We start from the raw sequence: 16,237 nt of genomic DNA on the forward strand, positions 1-16,237 counted from the left end.
TCGGTCCTTGGGCCCGCACTGTTTAACATCTTCATCAGTGACTTGGACGAGGGGGTGGAAAGCACGCTGTCCAAGTTTGCTGATGACACTAAGATGTGGGGCGAGGTGGGCACACTTGAAGGGAGAGAGAGGCTGCAACTAGATTTAGACAGACTACAACAGTGGGCAGATGAGAATAGGATGGAGTTCAACGTAGACAAATGCAGGGTGCTGCACCTCGGGAGAAGGAATCCACAGCATACATACAGGCTGGGGAGCTCCCCTCGTGAAAGCACAGAGGCGGAAAGGGATCTCAGAGTCATTACTGACTCCAAGATGAACACGAGCTGCCAATGCCAGACCGCAGCCAGCAAGGCCGGCCGTACCTTGTCATGCATCCAAAGATGCATCTCAAGCCAGTCCAGAGAGGTGATCCTCCCCCTCTATGCGACTTTGGTCAGGCCGCAATTGGAGTACTGCGTCCAGTACTGGGCGCCTCACTTTAAAAGGGATGTGGCCAGCCTGGAGAGGGTTCAGAGGAAGGCCACCTGCTTGTTGATAGGGCAGCAGGACAGGCCCTACAAGGAGAGACTGAGGGACCTGAACCTGTTCAGCCTTGGCAAGAGGAGACCGAGGGAGGACCTGGTGGCTGCCTAGAAACTCATCAGGGGAGTTCATCAGCAAATAGGAAGAACCCTATTCTCCCCAGCACCACCTGGGGTGACAAGGAACAATGGTTATAAGCTGATGGAGAATAGGTTTAGGTTAGAGATCAGAAGGCAATATTTTAGTTAGGGTGGCCAGAATCTGGAACCAACTTCCTAGGGAAGTGGTCCTTGCCCCTACCTTGGGTATATTCAAAAAGAAGTTAGATGATCACCTATCTGGGGTCTTGTGAACCCAGCATTCATTTCTGCCTGTGGCAGGGGGTCAGGCTAGATGATCTGTTCAGGTCCCTCCTGACCCTAGCTACTATGAAACTATGACACTGGGATTCATGCATGCTCCCCATCGTTTTCAACGAGATGGCAGGAGAATGTTTCTGACCAGCAATAGCAGCACAAGGCAACCCAACCAGCCTGGGGAACACAGGGCTCTCTTCCAAGCCAGGAGTGGCAGGACTTGCACAGTTCTGCCAGGTGAATGCTGTGCCTGAGTCCTACATGTTGCTTACCTTGGCTGTTGCTGCCCTCTCCTTCCCTCCATGAACACAGGTACAGCCTTTCTTAAGCACCTCTCACTGCTACCTGGCCATCTTTTAAAGCAGTGGTTCTCAACCTTTTTCACACTAGGACCCCCACCATCCTGGTCCCTGACCCACAGTCTCTCCCTCCGTCCCCTTCCCCTCCAGCTGCTGCATCTGGCCCCTTCCCCCTCCTGCTCCTTTACGCTGGCCCCAGGCAGCCTTGCAGCATTTCCCTCAGACCTCGCTGTGACCCTTTAAAATCTTGTGACAGGGACCTCTCTGCTCCCACTGACTCTTGGTGTAGGCAATGGGGAGGAAGGTGTGGAGCCTCTTCCTGCCCTCCCGTCTTGGAGGCACAGGGCTCAGTACCCACTACCCAACCAGTGAGCAGAGCTAGGGTATAAAGATGGACGTGGCAGTGAGCAGAGACTGTTCAGCACTGGACCTGAGGATGAGGACGGAGCTGAGCTGAGCACAGTTGCATTCTTGTTGCCTGGGCAAATGGGGAATGTCGTGCCTGCTGGGAAGGGTCCAGTGGACAGCCTGGCCTGTTGTCCATATTTTTTCTGTGGGTGGAGCCAGTTGTGTGTTGTCCTGCAGGCAGCTGGGTTGAGGACAGGCTCTGGCACGGCACTGCTGAGAGTGTTTTGGCAAAGGTGAGGCTCAGCAAGGCTTCCCCACACCTCCTTAGTGTCACAGTGCTTGGCTCTTTAGTGTCACGATGCTGTTTTGGTTTCTGAATTCCTCCATTTCCTGTTTTTACTAACAGCTCGCTATGACGGGCCTTGGCCAAGGAGACTGCGGCCAGTCTGTGATCAGAACCTCACAGGAGAGCGCGGGCACAGAAATAACATGCAGCTACGGTTCCCTTGATGATTACTCTTGAAATGCAAAAGGCAGGTCCTGTTACAATGCCTGTAATTATGGCCACCCAGTCAGCTAAGAGGCAGGAGACCAAGCTGCAGCCTGAGCTTGCCTGTCATCCTGCAAAGGTCCCCCATGCCGCATTGCAGCACCATGCGTGTTCTCCTCAGCTGGGTGGGAGGTGGTGGGTCTGACTGGCAGCAGGTTTGGAATTGATGCAGTTTCTCTCACCTTTGCCTTCTGGCCACCCCCTCCTGCAGACACCTGATGCAAAAGTCTGTGGTAGGAGCCAGATGCCAACACCTGGGGGTTGGGTTTATAGCCCTGTTCTGGGTAATTTGGTCTGGGCCAGGTGCTCTTCCTTGGCTGAGTGGTTTGTGTGTCTCAGCTGCAGAGGTTTTGGGGGTTATGGCATTAGCGCCAAGCCTGGGAAAGGACCTGTGCTGGAAACAAGCGCCCGTACCGCACTGTCCCGGAACAAGATTTTGTGCAGCTTGCTGCAGAACGGGGCACTTGCTGTGGTGATGCCTGATGCCCACTAGAGCTTCCTAGGAGGAGCTAGGACCTGCCGGGGGGGGGGACACAACACGGACGGGTGTCCTGTTCCTGCTGCCCTGGAGGACTGCGCAGCCCAGCAGCTGTGGGACCGGGTACCTGCCCGAGGCTGCGGTGTGCTGCCTGGTGCTGGGGCCCCTGCCTGGTGCTGAAGACGGCAGTGGCGGGCGGGGAGGGCAGAGCTTGTAGTCTCGGTCTCTCCGCCCGGACCGGGGGCAGAACCAGACCCAGAGCGCACTACCCCTGCGGCCGGGCCGGGGTGCGCGGTGCGGGCGGAGGGCGGCTGGCAGGAGCCGGGGGCGGGTGGGGCCTGACGCGGCGGGATACCGGTGCTGCGGAGCTCTTCCTGGGGGGGCCTGGGCGGGACCCGCTGGGCCGCCCTCAGGCTTCGGCGCGGCAGCGGGAAACCGGAGAAGCCCCGTGCGGAGTCACCCTCCCTGCGGCCTCTGGGCTCCTGTCTCATGAAAAGCCGGGGGCGGGACGGCGCGTCACGTGACCGGAAGGGGCGGGGCGGGGTCAGGGCTCGGGCTAGGGTTGGGTTCGGGTTCGTGTGTTGTTGTCTTGGTGTTTTCTGTTGTGTGCCTTTTTTAGTCTGTGCTCTGTGCATGTGTTGTTGCATGATTAGCCTTTCACTTTTCTTGGGTTGTTATGTTTGTGGGTTTTTTAGTCCTGTGTAGTGTGGGTAATGGATATTGTTACCTAGTAAATTTAAATATGCTACATTATATGTTTGTAACTGTAATGCCTTAAGTGTTTTGTTTTTGTGTTTGTAATGTTTTTAGTGTAGTGTAGTGTAGGTTTGTCATTTTGTAGTGTAAGATGTGTGTATACTGCTTGATTGTGTTTCCCTTTCAGGTTTTTTTGTGTCTTTGCCTTGCCCGAATTTTTTGCTCCAAAAAAATATTTTTAATTTTTTTTAATTTTTTTGGAGCAAACCCAGGCAAAACACAGCCTAAGTCCAGTAAAGAAGCGCAGCATAGAGGTGAGTGGAGCTTTTCCTCTTTGTGCCTCTGTGTGTGGTGGTATCTTTCTTGGCGACAGTTCAACTTCTTTTCCATTTCAAATCTGTTTATTTTTTAATGTCACTGAATAACAAAAGAAAAACCAAAACACAGAACTTGTCTTTCACATCAGCATTACATTTATTAAATGAACACACACAAGTACACAGGATTTCATCTTAAATGTTTTTATTTTTTATTACATACAATTTGGGCAGTGAAAACACCCATAAAAATGTACAAAGCCATAGAACACCTCACTTCACACACACATTACACAACAAAATGAGAAACAGCTGACACTATACAATACTACATAATATTTTTTGCTCTTGTTTGGCTTTGACAGGTGACAAACACTTGATACAGAACAATTACAAACATAATTGTATTACACAAGGTTATTACACATGTACTATATTTAACCCCAAAAGACATTCATTCAAGTACAAAAATAGCACCGCACCAAAAGTGAAACATTAAAAAGCTGCAAGACAATAACAAAGGAGACACCAACACACAAAAATCTCAGGACACCACCAGACACAACCAAAGCACACCACACCAAACCAACCACACACCAACAACCCTACACAGCCCACCAAACACAAGCACAAAAAAAACACTGCTGCCAAGCCATAGGCACCAAAAACCACTACATTGCCAGCCACATGTACAAAACACCACCTGCATCAACCTCCAAAGGCCAGCTACACTGCACAACACCTCCAAAACCACAAAATTCAAACCTCACCACAACTCAACCCACAACACCACCACTAAACAGAAGCCAACACCAAAACAGAAACTACAAGAGGCCAAGGCCACCGAGACTACATCGCAAACCACAAGAAAAGCTGCACAGTAACCAACCAACAAAATAACACCACCACTATAACCAACCACAGACCTGACTAACACCATCACCAACCACCAGCACACACCCAAACAATACGCACAGCATCTACACACAACACAACAAGACACAAACACCAGACCCGCACCAAAACACCCACAGTCATGTCCCCTCCACCACACACACAACAACTCTCCAAAAAGTTTATCTTTATTGCACAGCGAAACGTTGCAGCAAGACATCTGCTCCTCTTCCAACAGCCACCTGCAAGACATCAAACCCAGCAGTCAGGAACCCAACATGTTCTCTCTCCCAAAAAACCCACCTCCCTCTCCACTCACCACCACAGCACCCACCACCACACCCCCCTCCAGCCCCACAGCCCAAAAAACTTGCCTCCAACACTGGCCCTGAACTGCGCCTGCTCAGCAGGCGGCATGGCTTTCCTGTCCTCCACATCCCCCTAGGGGGGGCAAAAATTGAACGCCCCCCTAGGGGGGGAGGGCAGGAAAGCCACGCCTTTTCCCAACTACTGCTGCTGCTACACCACCACAAGCAAAACAACACAAACATCACCCCAGCCCACACCCCCTCTGCAGCACCCTCAACACCCACCCCACCTCAAGCAATATACACAGCATCGACACACAACACACAAAAGACAACACAACAAAACACAAACACCACACCCGCACCAAAACACCCACATTCAGGTCCCCTCCACCACACACACAAGTAGTCTCCAAACAGTTTATTGCACGCCAAAGCGTCGCAGCAAGACATCTGCTCCTCTTCCAGCAGCCACCTGCAAATCATCAAAGCCACCAGTCAGCAGCCCAAAATGTCTTCCGTCCCAAAAAGCACCCTCAACACCCACCCCACCTCAATCATACCGCAAACATTACACCAAAGACACCAATCACCACAGCACCTCCATCTCAAACAACTCACCATGCCCCACACCCATACACCTACACTCCACCCACAGCCAAACAGCATACACTACAAGTGCATACCACAGGGACACCCCAAAGCCCTACCAAACCACCCCCCCAAACACCCACCCACCCATTCCGCTGCCATCCACACAACGCGCTGGCTCAGCTACTCCAATGCCCAACCGACAAACCACCAGCCACATGTGCCACTCTGCCCCCGGCCCCAACAACCAGCATGCAGCAACTCATCTCCACCTGCTACAAAACAACACAGCTCAGAAAACATCCACACCGCACCCTCCAACCAGATGCACACCTCATCACATCCATCACACAAACAATAACTTGAACCCTCACCCAACCACCTGCACCTCACAATGCACCCACCAACCTAACCTCCCTTTCTGTACGCCCCCCCCTTGCAAAAAGCACAACAAACAACCCCCCCAACACCCCATTCCAACAACAGCACCACACCACACACTTTGCTAACTCTCACAACAAGCCACACAGATCAAAACACTCCCAGCCCACAATGCACACTCCAGTCAGAATACAGATACCTGACCCGCCCTCCGCCCCCACCATGCAACAGAGAAAGCACAACTTACCTATTCAACAATCGCACAGGACTGCTCCAAGCGCACACAGCACCCATCGCCTCCTCACCAAACTGGCACAGGCTGCGACACAACACACACATTCCACCCCCCCCCCCCCCCCAACCCAGAAATAAACAAAACAATCACACTAAGAAACATCCACACCTCCCAACTCCACCCACAACCCACCCAACTACACCCATCCCCAACCCCTAAACAACACAACACCATCCGCACAACACCCAAGGCAACCACACACGACGTACTGCAACCCAAACCACCCTTTTCCACAACACTGTCGAAAAAGCAAATTCATCACGCTGCATAAGAGGCTTGGTTTCAATTCTGCGAAGCAGGACACAGGCACTGCTGCACCTGCAGCAAAAGCCTACAAGACAGAGCACACCACCAACACCCGTGTCCCCTCCACCACCGAAAACAAAGACAAAACACAAACAGAACACAAAAGACACAACTCCCAGAACCAAAAACAAACCTCCGCAGCACCAACAAGCCAAACAGGCAAAATTGTAAACTGCCTCCCCTAGCCTCAACACACAACAAACTGACCAAAGTCCCACGCCCCACCACACACACACAGACACCCCTATAGCCCCCCCCAACAATCCAACACATCAAACCTTGAAAGCCATGCCCACTGCACTCCAAATACATGCAACCACAAAGTACCAGCCAAAACAATGCCATAACCTCAACATCACACCCACCATCCACCAACCACCCAGGCCCAACAGCCCCCACCTCTCCAAACCATACCTTGCTTCCACAACACCGGACAGCATCTCCTTCTCAGCCCCTACGACATCAACTGGCCAACCTGCAAGCCACATCTGCGACGCCTCTTCCTCGGTGCCCCAACACCCAGCATGCAGGAACTCACCTCCACCTGCTACAAAGCAACACACTTCTAGCAAACCGCCACCCCTGCCATCCACACCCACCACCACTCTCCACCTCCCAACACTTCAAACCCCACCCACGGCCACCACAAAAACCATACTCACCAGTCCACGGAAATCCACACAACCGACCAGCTCAGCTACTCCAATGCACAGCCAACAACCTTCAAGCCACATCTCCCACTCCTCTTCCGCTCTGCCCAACAACCAGCAGCAAGCAACTCACCTCCACCACCTACAAAAGAAGACACTTCACAAAACCCCCACCCCTGCACACCACCACACCACACCCTCCAACCACACCCACACCTGATCACTCAAACAATGACTTTGAACCCTCACTCCACCACCTGCACTTCACACCCCATCCACTAACCTAACCTCCCTTCCCGTACACTCCCCTTGCAAACAGCACGGCAACAAACCCCCCTCCCACACCCCATTCAAACAACCACCCCACACCACCATGCCACACACGACACCAACCATCCAAACAACCCACACAAACAAAAACACACCCAGAGCACAACCCACACGCCATTCAACATACAAATACCACCCCGAAGCAGTCTCTAACGTCCAACTCCATACACCCGACCCCCAGCACACCACACTCACCACCAGCCACCACGCAACACAAAAGGCACCCCTTACGTATTCTACAACCTCACAACATACCTCCAAACGCAGATGGCAACCATCTCCTCCTTACCAAACTGACACACGCTCCAACACAACAGACACATTACATCCCCCCCACCCCCCAACCAGACACAAACAAAACCATCACCCCAATAAACATCCACACCTCCCAAGTCCACCCACACCCCACCAAACTACACCCCCCCCTCCCCCTAACACCAAGGGCCACACCCCACCAAACTATACCCCCCCCTCTCCTTAACACCAAGCCTCCCTCCCCACAACACCCAACACAAGCACACACAAACTACTGCAACCCCAGGGACCCTTTCACACTACACTGTCCAAAAAGAAAAGTAATCATGCCACATAAAAGGCTCAGTTTCAGTTCTGGGAGGCAGCACACAGGCACCGCTGCACCCGCAGCCAACGCCTACAACACACACCAAACCACCAACACCCTTGTCCCCTCCACCACCCAACACAAAGACAAAAGGCAAGCAGAAGGCAAAACACAGACCTCCCAGAACCAAAAACAAACCTCAGCAGCATCAACAAGCCAAATTGGCAACTCTTAACCACCTCCCCTACAGGCAACACACAACAATCTCACCAAAGCCCCACACCCCACTACACCACACACACACACACACACACCCCTACAGCCCCCCTAAACAATGCCACACATCAAACCTCGAAAGCTATGCCCAGTGCCCTCCAAACACATGGAAGCACAAAGAGCCACCCGAACCAAAGCCATAACCTCAACATCACAACCACCAGCCACCAACCAGCCAGCCCCAACAACCCCCACCTCTCAAAACCAGACCTTGCTTCCACACCACCACACAGCACGTCCTTCTCTGCCCCTAGGACATCAACTTGTCAAGCTGCAAGCTGCACATACCACTCCTCTTCCAAAACAAGCCACTTTCACAAAACCCACACCCCTCCAATCCACACCCCCCACACACCCACCCACCCGCACTCCCCACCTCCCAACACTCCAAGCCCCACCCATGACCACCACAGAAATGATACTCACCATTCTCCTGCAATCCACACAACTGACCAGGTCAGCTACACCAATGCGCAACTCCCAACCTGCAAGGCACATCTCCCGCTCCTTTTCCTCTGCGCCCAACAACCACCAGCCACCAGCTCATCTCCACCCGCTGCAAAACAAGACACTTCACAAAACCCCCACCCCTGCAACCCACACCCCCTGCCCACCACCAGTCCCCACCTCCCAACACTCCAAACCCCACCCATGCCCACCACAACAACCATACTCACCACTCCAATGCAATCTCCACAACTCACCACTTGAGCTATGCCAATGCACAACCCACAAACTGCACACCACATCTGCCCCTCCTCTTCCTCTGAGCCCCCACAAGCAGCATGCACCAACTCCCCTCCACCTCCTACAAAACAAGACACCTCAAAAACCCCCCACCCCTGCCCACCACCACACCACACCCTACAACCACGCCCACACCACATCACACAAACAATAACTTGCACCCTCACTCAAGCACCTGCACCTCACACCCCACCTGCAAACCTAGCTCCCTTTCTGTAGGCCCCCCCTCCCAAAAAGCATGGCAACCAACCCCGCCTCCAACACCGCACAGCACCACCTGCGCCACAGCAACACACAGCACATCATACCAACCACCGCAACAAGCCACACAAACAAAAACATCCCCAGCCCACTATCCACACTCCATTCAAAATACACGTACCACATCTCACCGCTCTCTAACATGCAACTCCATACAGCCCACCCACAGTCAACACAGCACTCTCACCAACACACCACCATCCACACCCACCACGCAACACACAAGGCACCCCATACTTATTCGACACCCTCACAGCACAGCTCCAAACACAGATGGCACGCACATCCACCTCACAAAACTGGCACCGGCTCCCACACCCCACCAAAGTACACCCACCCCCATCCCCTTAAGAGAAAAGCTCCCTTCCCACAGCACCCCACAAAAGCACACACAAAGCGCACCAACCCCAAGCACCCTTTCACACTACACTGTCCAAAAAAGAAAATAATCACTCTGCACCAAAAGCTTGGTTCCAGTTCTGGGAAGCAAGACACAGGCACTGCTGCACCTGCACCAAACACCGACAACACACACCAAACCACCAGCACCCGTGTCCCCTCCACCACCCAAGACCAAAAAGAAAGGCAAGCAGAACACAAAAGACACGCCTCCCAGAACCAAAAACAAACCTCAGCAGCATCAACAAGCCAAACGGGCAAAACTCCTAACCGCCTCCCCTAGACTCAGAACACACCACACTCACCAAAGGGCCACGCTCCACTACACCACCCACACATCTACAGCCCCCCCCCCCCCCCCACAAACAATCCAATACATCAAACCTTGCACGCTCTCCCCACTGCACTCCCAATACAGACAAGCCCAAAGAGCCAGCCAAAACAAGCCCATAACCTCAACATCACACCCACCATCCACAAACCACCCAGCCCCAACAACCCCCACCTCTCCAAACCATACCTTACTTGCATATCAGCACACACACTTTCCCTCTCCACCCCTAGCACATCCATAGCCAACAGCAGAATGACCACAGCACACCCAACCCCAAGCAAACACCTCTAAGCTCCAAGGAGGACAGAGGCCAAGTGCCTACCTTCCACAGCTGGACATCTTTTAAACTCCCTAAAATGGGCGGAGCCATCACACACTCAGGCCCTCAATCACCACGCCAATCAACCACACCTGCCTCCACTGCCACTCCAGCACAGAATGGCAAAGCCCCACCAGAAACCTAACGCTATCACCTCACACAGCACGGACCACAGCAAGCAACCCCAACTCCTGCCTCAATGACACAACACAATGCCTCACCAGCCACCACAACCACCCACAGTCCTACAAAGCCCCACCACCAACACCTTTCACACACATCCCAATCTACAACACCACACACATGCAGCGCCTATTTCTATTTCTTAATCACGTACTACTCTGCTAACAAATCACAGACAAAACACAAACGCCTCCGTACCATCTTCAACCTTTCCATAATACGCACCTGCAATGCAACTGTAACCTACATCCTAAGGCTACCCCTAGCCTACCCTTACCAATCTTCCTTAAGCATACTCACAATGCACACCCACTCCTCATCTCCAACTCTTCCAACATTTGGATCTTTTACCACAATGCCAGCCCTAAACCCTACTTTCCCCCAAAAGCTACACATATCCCCTAAAATGAACGTGTCAACACTTCTCCTCACCCACACTTGACCTCCTAACCCTATTTCTCACCTGCACTCTAAAGCTCACCATAGCACTCACCCTCACCCTAACCCTACCTCAGATGAAAAATAGCCAACAACCCACGCTGCACTTCAGCTTCCGCACACGCCTACTATGTACACACTAAAATTTAAACGCAACGATGGTGGCACACACAGTGAAAGACCGCACAATATCTTCTGTGTCCCCGTACACTTTGTCATTTTCTCATCCCTACACCACCAATGGCACTTTGGACAACTCACCTCCCAAACTCACTTACTATTGCCCTTACAGCATGACTTGTATCAAACACTAACACGGTGCACCATCAGCATACTTCTCAGCACCCCTCAGCCTTCCAATAAGCTGCAAATCCCCAATCACACTTCAAATCCAACCACACTCTAAGTGTATAGGTGCACCTGCCACTTTAAGAACCTAGAGCTACCAGCAGTCAGGTGCTTGATGAGGGCAGCCATTTTGAATCTCTTTATTCCTATATAAACAGGGCAGTTGGCTGGCGCCACACCTAGGAAGAACCTCTCTTGAGTGAAGGCCTCCCGATATCACCTCCAGGTAAGAGCACAAGCTGCAAGCGGCGCCTAGGCAATCCTGATCCTGCACAGCACCTAACCCCGAACCCTGATGGCACACACTTCTCACAGCCTGCTCCCACCACCATGCCATTCCCTACAAAATGCCCATCCACACACCACACTGAAAACAAGGTAGACCCCCAGAAAAGAACATCCACCCCACAAACTTGCACCTCTCCCCACTACCCCTACCTAACCAATGCTCAAGCCAGCACCAAAATGGTCTCACAACCAGCACCACCCACAAGAACCACACCTACACTTTCCTCACCCCAAGACCGACCCTAAGCCAAGAGCCTCACTTGGACTTGCACCCAGTCTCCACTCCAAATCACACCCTGCACCCACACTTAATCCTAAACCTATTCCCTAACCCTAACCCTCACAGTCACCCAGAACAAAACCCAAATTAGCACCACTTGGACCCCCTAAGCCTAACCCAGACCCACTCACAAATCTTACACCTGATACCACACCCCAAACCCACCTCTCACCTAACCCGAATTTCAATCCACTCTCATACCCCACTCCTCACCCACCCCATAACCTACACCCACATACACACTTGAACCCATTGCCACATACAATCCTCACCCCTAACCCGCACCAAAAGGAAGACTTCACGGTCTTTCCATACCGTAAGCCACCGCCTAACGCCAACCTGAACCGCAAAACACATTTTCACCCCATAGCCACCGCCCTCCTCCTAACCCACTCCTCCACACATACGCAAACTACTCCCCTAACCCTAACACTCAGCCTAACCCTAAGCTGCACCCACATTGTTTACAACACCTCTCCCATCACCCCAACCCATTCCCCACCCCAAATGCCAAACCACATTCAGTTAAGAACCCACTCCCTCCTCTACACACACACTCACTCCTGCATCCACTCCCCAACTCCAACACTCACCCACACCCTACACAGCAACACAATGCACCTCTCCAACCTCTCCGTAACCCTAACCCACAAGCACGTGCATTGGCCCAACCGCTCCCTAACCTGAACACGAAGCCTAAGCCTAACCACCACCACAATCCATATAGACACAGACTCCGCCAACCAAACGCTCCACCAAACCCAAACCCAGACCCACACTCATTCCTAACCCCACTCCTCTACACTAACCCATCACCCAACCCTCACCTGCACACACATTCATCTGACAACTCATACCCAAACCTGAACACTCACCATACCTCCAATCTACACCCACACTCACTTTTTAGCCACTCCATAACAACAACCCCTACACGGACCATCACACAAATGCAAACTCATCTCTACAGCCATTCTCTACCCCTAACCTCCACGCACGTTCGTCTCCGCAACTGCTCTATAACACTACCCCTACTCCACACAAACACTCACTTCTACACCTCCACCCTCTCCCTCACCCACACCCACATTCGCTTTGACACCACTGCCATAACCCAAACCCATTCCCTAAAGCAACATTCAGCCATGACTCATCTCTGGACCCATTTCCTAACCCTAACCCCTTCACAAACCCTAACCCAATCCCCTTCTCCACCCATTCCCTAACCCAATCCCCAACTCTAACATCAACCCCAATGCATGTCTACACGCACTCCCGAACCACTTGCCTAACACTACACCGAACCCCAACCCATTTCCACACCCATTCCCTAACCCTTGGCCTAACCGTAAGCTACACCCCCATCCATTTGCACACCCATTCCCAAACCCTTTCGCGAACCATAACCACACCCTAACGATGCACTTCTGCATCTCTTCCCTAACCTTAATCCTTTCCCTAACCCGAACCTGCACCCTCATCCACTTCTACAAGTCTTCCCTAACGCTAACCCAAAGCCCAATCTACTTGTAAACCCGTTCCCTACCCACAGCACTTTGCCTAACCTGACCCCGGACCCCGATCTGCTTGTACAACACCGCCCTAACCCTAACCCTCTCTGCAATGCTAACCCACACCCCAATATCCTTGCATACCCATTCCCAAACCCTAACCCTCTGCCTAACCCTAACCTGGACCCCAATCCCCTTGTACACCCATTCCCTAACCCTCATCCCCTCACTAACCCAAACCTGCACCCCTGTGCACGTGTACAACTCCTCCTTAACCCTAACCCCCTGCCAAACCCTCACCTCCACCCCTGCACACTTGTGCACCCATTCCCTAACCAGAACCCCCTGCCTAACCACAAACCCAGACTCCTGTCCACTCGTGCACCCATCCCCTAACCCAAACCCCCTGCCCAACCCTAACCTGGACCCCTGTGGACTTGTGCAACCATTCCCTACCCCCAGCCCCCTCCCTAACCCTAACCCGGACCCCTGTCCACCTGCGGACCCGTTCCCTAACCCTAAACCCCTACCTACCCCTAACCTGGAACCCCGACCACTTCTGCACCTGGTCCCTAATGCTAACTCCTGTCCAACCGTCACCCAGACCACCGTGAACTGGCGCACCCATTTCCGAAACCTCACACCCTGCCTCACCCTAACGCGGACCACTATGCACCCGTTCCTGAAACTGAAACCCCCGCCTAACCAGAACCTGCACCCCCATGCACGCGTCGACCCGTTCCCTAACCCCAGACCTCTACATAACCCTAACCCGGCCTCCCACGCGCTCGTGCACGCATTGCCCAACCCTAACCCCCTACCAAAGCCTAACCTTCAGCCCTGTCCACTTTGCCCCCGTTCCCTAACCCTCAACTCCTCCCTAACCCTAACCTGGACCCCTGTGCACCTGCGGATCCATTCCCTAACCCTAACCCCCTGCCTAACCCCAACCTGGAACCCTGTGAACTTGTGCACGCCTTCCCGAATCCGAAACCCCTGCCGAACCGAAACCCGGACCACCGTACACTTCTGGATCTACTCCCAAACCCTAAACCCCTGCCTGACCCTAACGCGCACTGCTGTGCACTTGTGTGCCCGTTCCTTAACCCGAAACCCCTGCCTAACCCTAACCTGGAACCCTGTTCACTCGTGAACCTCCTCCCTAACCCCCGGCCTAACCCTAACTTGGGCCCCTGTGCACTTGTGCACCTCTTCCCTAACCCCAACCCCCTGGCTAACACTAACCTTGACCCCTGTGAACTTGCGGACCCGTTCCCTAACCCTAACCCCCGGCCTAACCCTAACCCGGACCCCTGTGCACTCGTGGACCCGTTCCCTAACCCTAAACCCCTACCTACCCCTAACCTGGAAACCTGTGCACTTGCGGACCCGGTCCCTAATCCTAACCCCCTGTCCAACCCTGACCCGGACCCCCGTGCACTTGAGCACAGATTTCCTAACCCTCACCCCCTGCCTAACCCTCACCCGGACCACTGTGCACCGGTGGACCTGTCCCTGAAACCAAAACCCCTGCCTCACCCTAACCTGCACGCCTGTGCACTCGCGGACCCATTCCCTAACCCAAAGCCCCTGCCTAAGCCTCACCCGGACGCCCGCACACTCGTGGACCCGTTCCCTAACCCCCTGCCAAAGCCTAACCTGCACCCCCGTCCACTTTTGGACCCGTTCCCTAACCCTCAACTCCTGCCTAACCCTAACCTGGACCCCTGTGAACCTGTGCACCTGTTCCCGAAGCCCCTGCCTAACCCCAACCTGGACCCCTGTGCACGTGCGGACCCCTTCCCTAAACTAAAACCCCTACCTAACCGGAAACTGGACCGCCATACACTTGCGCGCACCTATTCCCAAACCCCTGCCTAACCCGAACCCGGACTGCTGTGCACTTGCGCACCCGTGCCTGAAACCGAAACCCCTCTCAAACCCTAACCTGCAACCCTGTTCACTCGTGGACCGGTTCCCTCAACCTAACCCCCCTGCCTATCCCTAACCCAGACTCCCGTGCCCTCGTGGACCCGTTCCCTAACCCTAACCCCCTGCCTAACCCTAACCTGGGCCCCTGTGCACTTGTGGACCCGTTCCCTAACCCCAACCCCCTGCCTCACCCAAAGCCGGACCACTGTGCACTCGTGGACCCGTTCCCTAACCCTAACCCCCTGCCTATCCCTAACCTGGACCCCTGTGCACTTGTGGACCCCTTCCCTAATCCTAATCCCTTGCCTCACCGTAACCCGAACCCCCCTGCAGTTGTGGACCTATGCCCTAACCCTAACCCCCTGCCTAACCCTAACCCGCACCCCTGTCAAATTGGGCACATGTTCCTAAACCCTAACCCCCTGCCTAATGCTAACCTGCACCCCTGGCCACTCATGGACCTCTTCCCTAACCCTAACCCCCTGCCTAACCCTAACGTGGACTCCTGTGCACTCGTGGACCCGTTCCCTAACCCCCTGCCTAGCCCTAACCCAGACCCCTGTGCACTCGTGGACCTCTTCCCTAAACCTAACACCCTTTCCAGCCCTAACCTGGAACCCTGTGCACTCGTGCACCCGTGGCCTCACCCTAACCCCCTGCCTAACCCTAACCCGGACCACTGTGCGCTTGTGGACCCGTTCCTGAACCCGAAACCCCAGCCTAACCCTAACCTGCACCCCTGTGCACTCGTGGACCCGTTCCCTAACCCGAACGCCTACCTCATCCTCACCGGGACTGCAGTGCACTCGTGCACCCGTTCCCTAACCCTAACCCCCTGCCTAACCCTAACCCGGACCACTGTGCGCTTGTGGACCCGTTCCTGAACCCGAAACCCCAGCCTAACCCTAACCTGCACCCCTGTGCACTCGTGGACCCGTTCCCTAACCCGAACGCCTACCTCATCCTCACCGGGACTGCAGTGCACTCGTGCACCCGTTCCCTAACCCTAACCCCCTGCCTAACCCTAACCCGGAC

The 16,237-nt window shown here is 53.8% G+C and overlaps 1 long non-coding RNA gene across 1 annotated transcript in view; it reads right to left on the minus strand.

Moving 5' to 3' along the window:
* The window catches only part of LOC112551724, a 10,009-nt gene extending 7,014 nt beyond the window's left edge, over positions 1–2,995 (minus strand). Inside the window, exon 1 of the long non-coding RNA XR_003096035.1 lies at positions 1,611–2,995. This is a non-coding gene — a long non-coding RNA (uncharacterized LOC112551724). The remainder of the gene's footprint in view (positions 1–1,610) is intronic.
* Between the last annotated feature and the right edge of the window lie 13,242 nt (positions 2,996–16,237).

The sequence above is a fragment of the Alligator sinensis genome, unplaced genomic scaffold (genome assembly GCF_000455745.1).
Source record: "Alligator sinensis unplaced genomic scaffold, ASM45574v1 scaffold107_3, whole genome shotgun sequence".
NCBI classification, from domain to species: Eukaryota; Metazoa; Chordata; order Crocodylia; family Alligatoridae; genus Alligator; species Alligator sinensis.